This window comes from Dermochelys coriacea, chromosome 2 (genome assembly GCF_009764565.3).
Source record: "Dermochelys coriacea isolate rDerCor1 chromosome 2, rDerCor1.pri.v4, whole genome shotgun sequence".
NCBI classification, from domain to species: domain Eukaryota; kingdom Metazoa; phylum Chordata; order Testudines; family Dermochelyidae; genus Dermochelys; species Dermochelys coriacea.
Window position 1 is genome coordinate 5,716,634 of NC_050069.1, and position 8,186 is coordinate 5,724,819.

The 8,186-nt window shown below is 49.6% G+C and overlaps 1 long non-coding RNA gene across 1 annotated transcript; it reads right to left on the minus strand.

Annotated features, from left to right (window-relative positions):
* Nucleotides 1-358: 358 nt before the first annotated feature.
* LOC122458574 lies at nt 359-7,877 on the minus strand. The gene is made up of 3 exons (XR_006278618.1): nt 7,865-7,877; nt 1,402-1,407; nt 359-505 (listed from the first exon to the last, which is right to left on the minus strand). It is a non-coding gene; the product is annotated as an uncharacterized LOC122458574 (long non-coding RNA).
* Between the last annotated feature and the right edge of the window lie 309 nt (nt 7,878-8,186).

Here is an 8,186-nt window from a genome sequence, read left to right on the forward strand (position 1 = left end):
TTTAGATCATTGAAGATCTCCTGGGTAAGCCGGGGTGGTCTCTTGCCATACTTCCTATCTTTCCTATGCTGTGGGATAGTTTCCTCTTGTGCCTTTAATAATCTCTCTTTGAAAAACTGTCAGCTGTCTTCTATTGTTTTTCCCCTTAGACTAGCTTCCCATGGGATCAGACCTACCAACTCCCTGAATTTGCTAAAGTTTGCCTTCTTGAAATCCACTGTCTTTATTTTGCTGTTCTTCCTCCTATCATTCCTTAGAATCATGAATTCTATCATTTCATGATCACTTTCACCCAAGCTGCCTTCAACTTTAAAATTCTCAACCAGTTTCTCCCTATTTGTCAAAATCAAAGCTAGAGCAGCCTCTCCCCTAGTAGCTTTCTCCACCTCCTGAAATAAAAAATTGTCTCCAATACAGTCCAAGAACTTATTGGATAATCTGTGCCCTGCTGTGTTATTTTCCCAACAGATGTCTGCGAGGTTGAAGTCCCTCATCACCACCAAGTCTTGTGCTATGGATGATTTTGTTAGATGTTTAAAAAAAGCCTCATCTACCTGGTTCAGTGGTCTGTAGTAAACCCCGACCATGACCTCAGCCTTGTTTTTTTATCCCTTTTATCCTTAGCCGGAGACTTTCAACAAGTCTGTCTCCTATTTCCATCTCAATCTCAGTCCAAGTGCATACATTTTTAATATAGAAGGCAACATCTCCTCCCATTTCCCCCTGCCTGTCCTTCCAGAGCAAGCTGTACCCTTCCATACCAATATACCAGTCATGCGTGTTATCCCACCAGGTCTCTGTGATGCCAACTATCTCATAATTGTGTTTATTTAATAGCATTTGAAATATACCTTTCAAGTATTTGAAGACCTCTATCACAGTGGTCCCCAAACTTTTGAGGGCCATGCCCCTCTTACCCCTGTCCATGCCCCTGCTCTCCCACCTCCCAGAGCCAGAAGCAGGGTGAGGCGGGGATGGGATGCAGACAGTGGTGAGGGGGCCGAGGCTCGGGCCGCAGGGATGGGGTAGGAACCGAAAGTGGGGCCGGGAACTGAGCTGCGACCAGGGGCTGAGGCTGGGGGCAGGGGCAGGAGCAGAGTCGCAATCAGGCCACGGTTGGGACCGGCAGCTGAGCCTGTGGCCGGGTGCGGCTCCACTCCCAGCCCTGCCCCACCCCCAGCCTCAGCTCCGGGTGGGAGCAGAGCTGCACTCGAGCATGCAGCTGGGTGCAGAGCCATGCCAAGGCTGGGGACGGAACCAGCCACAAGGCTGGGAGCCAGGTCTGCGGCTGGGCGCAGGGCTGGAGCAGAGCTCGGGGTGGGGAGAGGCTGGATGGCGCTCCCTCCCCGCCCCCCGTGGTGGCTGGCTTGGACTCGCCGTGCCCCCCGACGGTCCCGCCACCCCACACTTTGGGGACCTCTCCTCTATCATGTCTCGCCTTAATCTCCTCTCTTCCAAACTAAACATACCCCATTCCTTCAGTCTTTGCTCATCTGGCTTGCATTTCAGCCCTTTGATCATCTTTGTCGCTCGCCTCTGGATCCTTTCCAGTTTCTCTACCACCTTTTTGGACATTGGTGTCCAAAATTTTACGCATAACCAGCACTGAGTCGAGTGGTAACCTAACCGAGAATTCAGTCAATCCTCCTTTTCATATTCCTCTCATCATACTGACGGGGGATATTTTAGACTCCCCATGAAAGATTACATGCTGCGACAGCCTCAATCCTTACCTGGGGTCAGAACTGTGCCTTCTGCCTCCTGCCGGCCTCCGGGCCAAAGGCCTTGAGACAGATCATCATGACACAGCTCATGAGTGTCGCTCCTGTTTACAGTGTCCCAGATTGAACCTTCTGAGAAAGCCGAGTGTTCTGTGCCTGAGTCATGCTCTTTACAAAATTAGAGATGTTTACAAGTCGAAGAGGAGTGCGAACCGGAGAGTTACAACACTGCAGTGCGGCATGGAATGTCTGATGAGAACTAATTCCTCTCCAGTGAAAATAAACTGAAATCGTTTGAAATCTGGAAAGCAGTAGGCCTGAAACAGACTCAGAGCAAGTTAGACCACGATTTGTGATAGGTTACAGCATAAAGGAAAAACTAGTGCAGTTTTGAGCTGCGGCATCTGACGCAACCACTTCTGGGACTGTCACCCCATTTCAATAAAGATGAAGCAGAAACAGAAGGGCAATTCAAGACAATTCAGACTAGAAATAAGGTGAACATTTTTAACAGTGAGGGTACTTAGCCCTTGGAACAACTTACCAAGGGTTGTGGTGGCTTCTCCATCACTGGCAATTTTCAAAATAAAGATAAGCTCTAGTTCAAGCAGAGATTAATTCAGGGGTATGACAGAGGAGATCAGATGAGATGGATCTCTTCTGGCTTTATGTCTCTACAGGCAACAGAAATGACTGGAGACTTGGCAATGGTTAGAGGACTGTTGAATTCACAGAAGAGGGAAACGAAATGGAACATGATAGAGGTACACAAACAATTAATGGGGAAGAGAAGGTAAATTGGGAGTTCCCTTTTATCCCTAGCTCAAAATCCAAGCACAAGGATATTGAAAGGGGACACATTTGGGGCCCTTCTCTGGCTTGTGTCAGACTAGATAATCACAAGGGCCCCTTCTGGAATCTATTAACCTAGGAAAACTGACACAAGGAAATTCCTTCTCACAGGATGTATGAATAACCTGTGGAACTCCCTGCAAGGTGCTATTATGGCAGCCAAGAGTTTAGCAAGATCTGAAAAGGATTAGAGAGTTTTGTGGCTAATGACAACACTGTTAAAATAGATAAGATTTAAAACATTATAAGGGATACAAAGAATCATGTTGCAGGGGATAAACAAATCACTAGCTGCTGGGGATCAAGAAGGAACCTCCCCTATTGTTACGTTATTCCCTAAATGCCCATCAAAGAGTTTATTTCACCTTCCTGTGACACAGGTACCGCTGCCAGCTGTCAGAGGGAGAATCCTGACCTGATTTGGCAAGGCAACTCCGACGTGCTCCCGGGTTCCTGATTTGAGGTTCATTTCCAGGCACTCAGTACAAGAGAGATACAGACAGGCTGCAATGGGTACGGAGTAGAGCAATGCAGGTGAATAGGGGACTTGAGGGACTGATTTACAAGGAGGGATTAAAAGAGCTGAGTAGCGTGGGTATGAGAGAACATGGTCAAGATTTTCAGACGGGACCAGTGATTTTGGGTGCCCAGATTGGGACACCTTAAATAGGGCCTGAGTTTCAGAAAGTGGGGAGCTCCCGCCCTCTGAAAAATCACACCCTATTCAGGTGTCTTCAGTTTGGCACCCAAAATCAGGGAGGAGAACACAGGGTTCAGTGAAGGGCAATGGGAAGATGTAAAGGAAGGAAAGATTTAGGCCGAAGCTTCCTCCCAGGGGGATCCTCAGCTGGTGTAAATTAGTGTAGCTCTGACTTCAGTAGAGCTAGGTCAGTTGACACCAGCTGAGGACAGGGCCCCAGTACTCTATGGAATGGTCTGCTAAAGGCACCTGTTCTCAAACTTCATCGCACTGCGACCACCCTTCTGACAACAAAAATTACCACATGTCCCCAGGAGGGGGACCAAACCCTGAGCCCACCTGAACCCCACCACACTGGGCGAGGGGGGCCAAAGCCCAAGCCCCACCACCCCGGGCCGGTGGTGGGGCCTGTAACCTGATCTCCGTCACCCAGGGCTGAAGCCGAAGCCTGAGCCCGAGTCCGAGCCCCACTGGCCAGGGCTGAAATCCTCGGGCTTCAGCTTCAGCCCTGGGCAGTAGGATTGGGCTTTGGCCGCGGGCCCCAGCAAATCTAATGCCAGTCCTGGTGACCCCATTAAAATGGGGTCCCAACCCACTTTGGGGTCCCAACCCACAGTCTGAGAACCCTTGTGCTAAAGGAATGGTGGGACGCACAATACCTCAGACTTTGACAAGCAGGTGGGAGACGAGACTAGGCAACGGTGCTGTTGGGAACAACCCAGCACTGTGAGTGAGATTCCTTCAGTCCTTGGAATTCCATCAGTGGTGCTGCTTCGGCTGGAAGGTGGCACTTGGGGAGGATAGAGAGGGAAAAAGTAATTCCCAGAGGCCTTCCACCCACCTGCAGTCAAAATCCAGCAAGAGTAAAGTCAGATACAGGGAAATTCCCCATGGATGCCAACATATGCCACATAGACTCCAACCAGGAAAACTCCCACACATATGTTACACACCTCCTAGCTGACTTGATGTCCTGCTTTATGAGACATCCCAAACCTGTAAAACTGCTGCCTGCAGAAGGTATATAACCTGCCTTGGAACATCTGCCCAGCCTACGCAGGTGGAGAGGAGTCAACAAAGATGAAGGCTTTTCTTGTCGCCCTGCTGGCTGCAGCGCTGTGTGTGGAGCAAGGTGAGACTCCAGTGATTCTCCTAGGTTAGACAGAGGTTACACAAAGGCTGAGAAGCAGCTCAGGAATGGTGGATTTCAGAGAGTTATTGCAGCCTTCATGGTATCGATGCCACACTGCTGCTGCAAACTTCTGCCGGGGTACAGAAAAGGGCAACAAAAATGATGAGGGATATGGAACAGCTTCCGTATGAGAAGAGATTAATAAGATTGGGGCTTTTCAGCTTGGAAAAGAGGTGACTAAGGGGGGATATGATTGAGGTCTATAAAATCATGACTGGTGTGGCGAAAATAAATGAGGAAGTGTTATTTACTCCTTCTCACAACACAAGAGTTAGGGGTTACCCAATGAAATTAATAGGCAGCAGGTTTAAAACAAACAAAAAGAAGTACTTCTTCACACAACGCACAGTCAACCTGTGGAACTCCTTGCCAGAGGATGTTGTGAAGGCCAAGACTATAACAGGGTTCAAAATGGAACTAGGTAAGTTCATGGAGGATAGATCCATCAATGGCTATTAGCCAGGATGGGCAGGGATGGTGTCCCTAGCCTCTGTTTGCAAGAAGCTGGGAATGGGCGACAGGGGATGAATCACTTGATGATTCCCTGTTCTGTTCATTCCCTCTGGGGCACCTGGCACAGGACACTGTCAGAAGACAGGATATTGGACTAGATGGACCTTTACTCTGATCCAGTAGGGTCATTCTTATGTTCTTATGCTATGTTCTTATGTTTTCTGTGTGTTTACTTTGGGCGTGTGATAGCACTTCGTATACTGTTGCTTTCCCCATTAGTCATGCCTCGTCTGTGCTTTTGCTCTGTGGTTTGTTTGTTGGATGTGGATGTCACAAGGCCATAACCTGAAAGGAACATAACAAGAAAATGGAACAGTAAACCACAGCATTGCATAGGTCTCAGGGGCCTGAAAGGACTGTTAACTCATTGTTTGAACCTGATTAGGTTTCATGCATGTGTCAAGCTGAGGATGTTCCTTTAACTAACTAACTACAGTGGCACTTTACAGTGCTACAACTTTCTCGCTCAAGGGTGTGAAAAAACACCCCCCTGAGAGCTGCAAATTTCAGCGCTGTGAAGTGCCAGTGTAGACAGTGCCCCAGCACTGGGAGCTATGCCCCTCGTGTCGCGGCAGCGCTTGAACGTTGCCAATGAAGACGAGCCCTAAGCCACTAAAGAGTTCACTTATCTCATCACAGGCAGGGCTGGATTAACCATTCGGCTAATAAGGCTATAGCCTTAGGCCCTCCTATTTTTAGGCCCTTACTGGTCAGGCAGGGGGTGAGGCCGGGGCCAGGTGAGGGGGAGCGAGCTTGCTCACATAGCCCTGCCGGAGTGCTCCTACCAGCAGGCAAGGCAAAGCAGCCCCCTGCGGCTTAGCAGGAGATCAGCCTGCAGCCAGCTGGCTGCCTTCTGTGTCTCCCCGCGCTGCAGGAACACACTGCCAGGGATCCGGTTAACACTGGTGACTGGACACTAAAAGTCCAGTGACCACGGGAACCCGTGCCAGCCGTGGGAGTAGTTTAAGCAGGCATTGTCCCCCCCGCATCCCGATTTCTCCAGAGCTTGCTTAGCTGTCAGGGAGGGAAGAGGCTCCCTCGGTCCCTCTCCTCTGCTGAGGCTGGCAGGCAGCTCCAGGATGCTGTCTCCTGGGTCCTCGTGCTTGTCACCGTATACAGAGGCCCTCCCCTCCCATGAGCCTTAGACCCTGCATAACCTTAATATGGCCCTGGTCACAGGCGCTGTAGGTTTGTGATCATCTTCTGTAGCTCGTACACGAATTGCTACATGACTTCTCAGACATAAACTGTGAACCTTATTCCCACCCCTAGCCCTTTGCTAGACACTAGAATAAACAACAGCCATACCCAGCTCTTAGATAGCGCTTCTGATCAAAGGGCTTTACAAAAGAGGTCAGTCCCTTTATTGACATTTTACACATTGAGAAACTGAGGCACAGAAAGTCAAATAGCGATTAAGACAGAGGCACCTAGTTAGCTCTCACTCCACACCAGTCTTTTCAGCAAATCAGAATCCCACTCCTAACTTCCTGAGCCCTCCACCAATGCCCAAGCAGACAGGTGGGCCTAGGAGACCACATAGGTCAGGCTATTTCAGACCTGGGCAGGGTGAGGAGTCTAAGGAAGGGGACCCTCATGCAGAATGCTCAGCCTACAGCCCCCTCCTCCTTATATTAATCTAGTCGAGCTCACCTGCACTGCATGGCAGAGTGGGGAGCGAGCTGGGGGGGGGGGGGGTCTCAGATAGGAAGGTCTCAGGCCATTTAGGGCTTTGTTTGTCAAAACCAATAGTTTAAACTTCACCTGGAAAGCAACAGGCAGATAGTGCAGATCCCAGAGCACTGGGCGCTTGCCCTCTGGCTGAGATAGTCTATTTATCAGACAGGATCTCTCACTTGGTACTGGCTTTGGCTTCCAAATGGATTTAAGGTGTTGTCTTACAGAGAGCAAATTGCACTAGTCCAGGCTGGAGCCGACAAAGGCACGAATCCCGGTAGCAAAGTCCCCACATCTAAAGTGAAAAGATCACAGCCTCCTGACACAGATGGAAAAGAGCAACCTCAAGCACGGATGCTATTTGATCATCTAGAAGCAGCTGGGAGTCCAGCCAAGACCCCAAGCTGTGGCTTTGGTGACTAACTTTGGTCATACACCCTCAGTCAGAGGGGCTGATCTAAGGCCTGCAGGTCTTTCTCCAAAGCACCATCATCTCCTCAGATTGCTCAGGATTGAGCTTCAGAGTCAGTTTGCTCTGTGAATGCTTGATTTAGTTGGAGATTGGTCCTGCTTTGAGCAGGGGGTGGTACTAGATGACCTCCTGAGGTCCCTTCCAACCCTGATATTCTATGATTCTATGCCTCAATTCCGCACGGGCACCAGGAAGGCATTCGAGTGTACTCTCCGGATCAGAGGAGAGAGAGAGAGATGAAACTGGGCATTATCTGCCTGCTGAAAACCCTGCAGCCCATCTCTCCTCACAATCTCATCTACCCATTGAATGAAAGGGGTGGCAAAGCAGAGTAGTGCCAGCTGTACCCCACATGTGAGAGCCATCAGGGAAGGGGGGTAATTGCCCAACAATAACCTCTGTGTTCTCTCTCTGAAAGGACCAAAGCCCCTGATGTCCAGTCCCGCCCACTCCTGACAGAGACCATAACAATACCATTAACACCTCACAAAGCCAGCTATGGAAAGCAGCGGATGGTCCGACCAATATCAGCATGGGCATCTACCCATCACCAGGAGAAAGTCCCAGGACAGTCCAGAGCAACTGCAGCTATATTTCCTGTCCATGGTCCAACAAGGGCACCCACTTTTAGGTTTCTGGCTCCCCAGCCTTCCCCTTTCCTGGGCAGAGACCTGCATCTCTCTCCCTCCTGACTGGGTGTTTTCCAGGCTATACAGTTCCCTGTCTACACAGTGAACTCACCAGCAAGTCAGGCTGGCCATACAGGCCTGCTTTGCTTGTCTCCTCAGAGGCTATAAATAGCATAATTGCCCATAAGTGTAAGATACCATACAGCCTTTCTAGTAAGCACATTTATTCTTAAGATGACAGCACTACAGAGAAAACATATTAAAACAATGAAGGAACCTAGATGCATGCTAATAAGCTTACCAGAGACCTCCCCAGCTCCCACATGGACTGTCTTTCAAATCCCACCAAGGAGGTGGGGGCAGGTTCTGTGGTTATAAGTTCATAACAGCTGTTAGCTCAGAACAAGGACCCCCCATCTAAGTTCCCTCT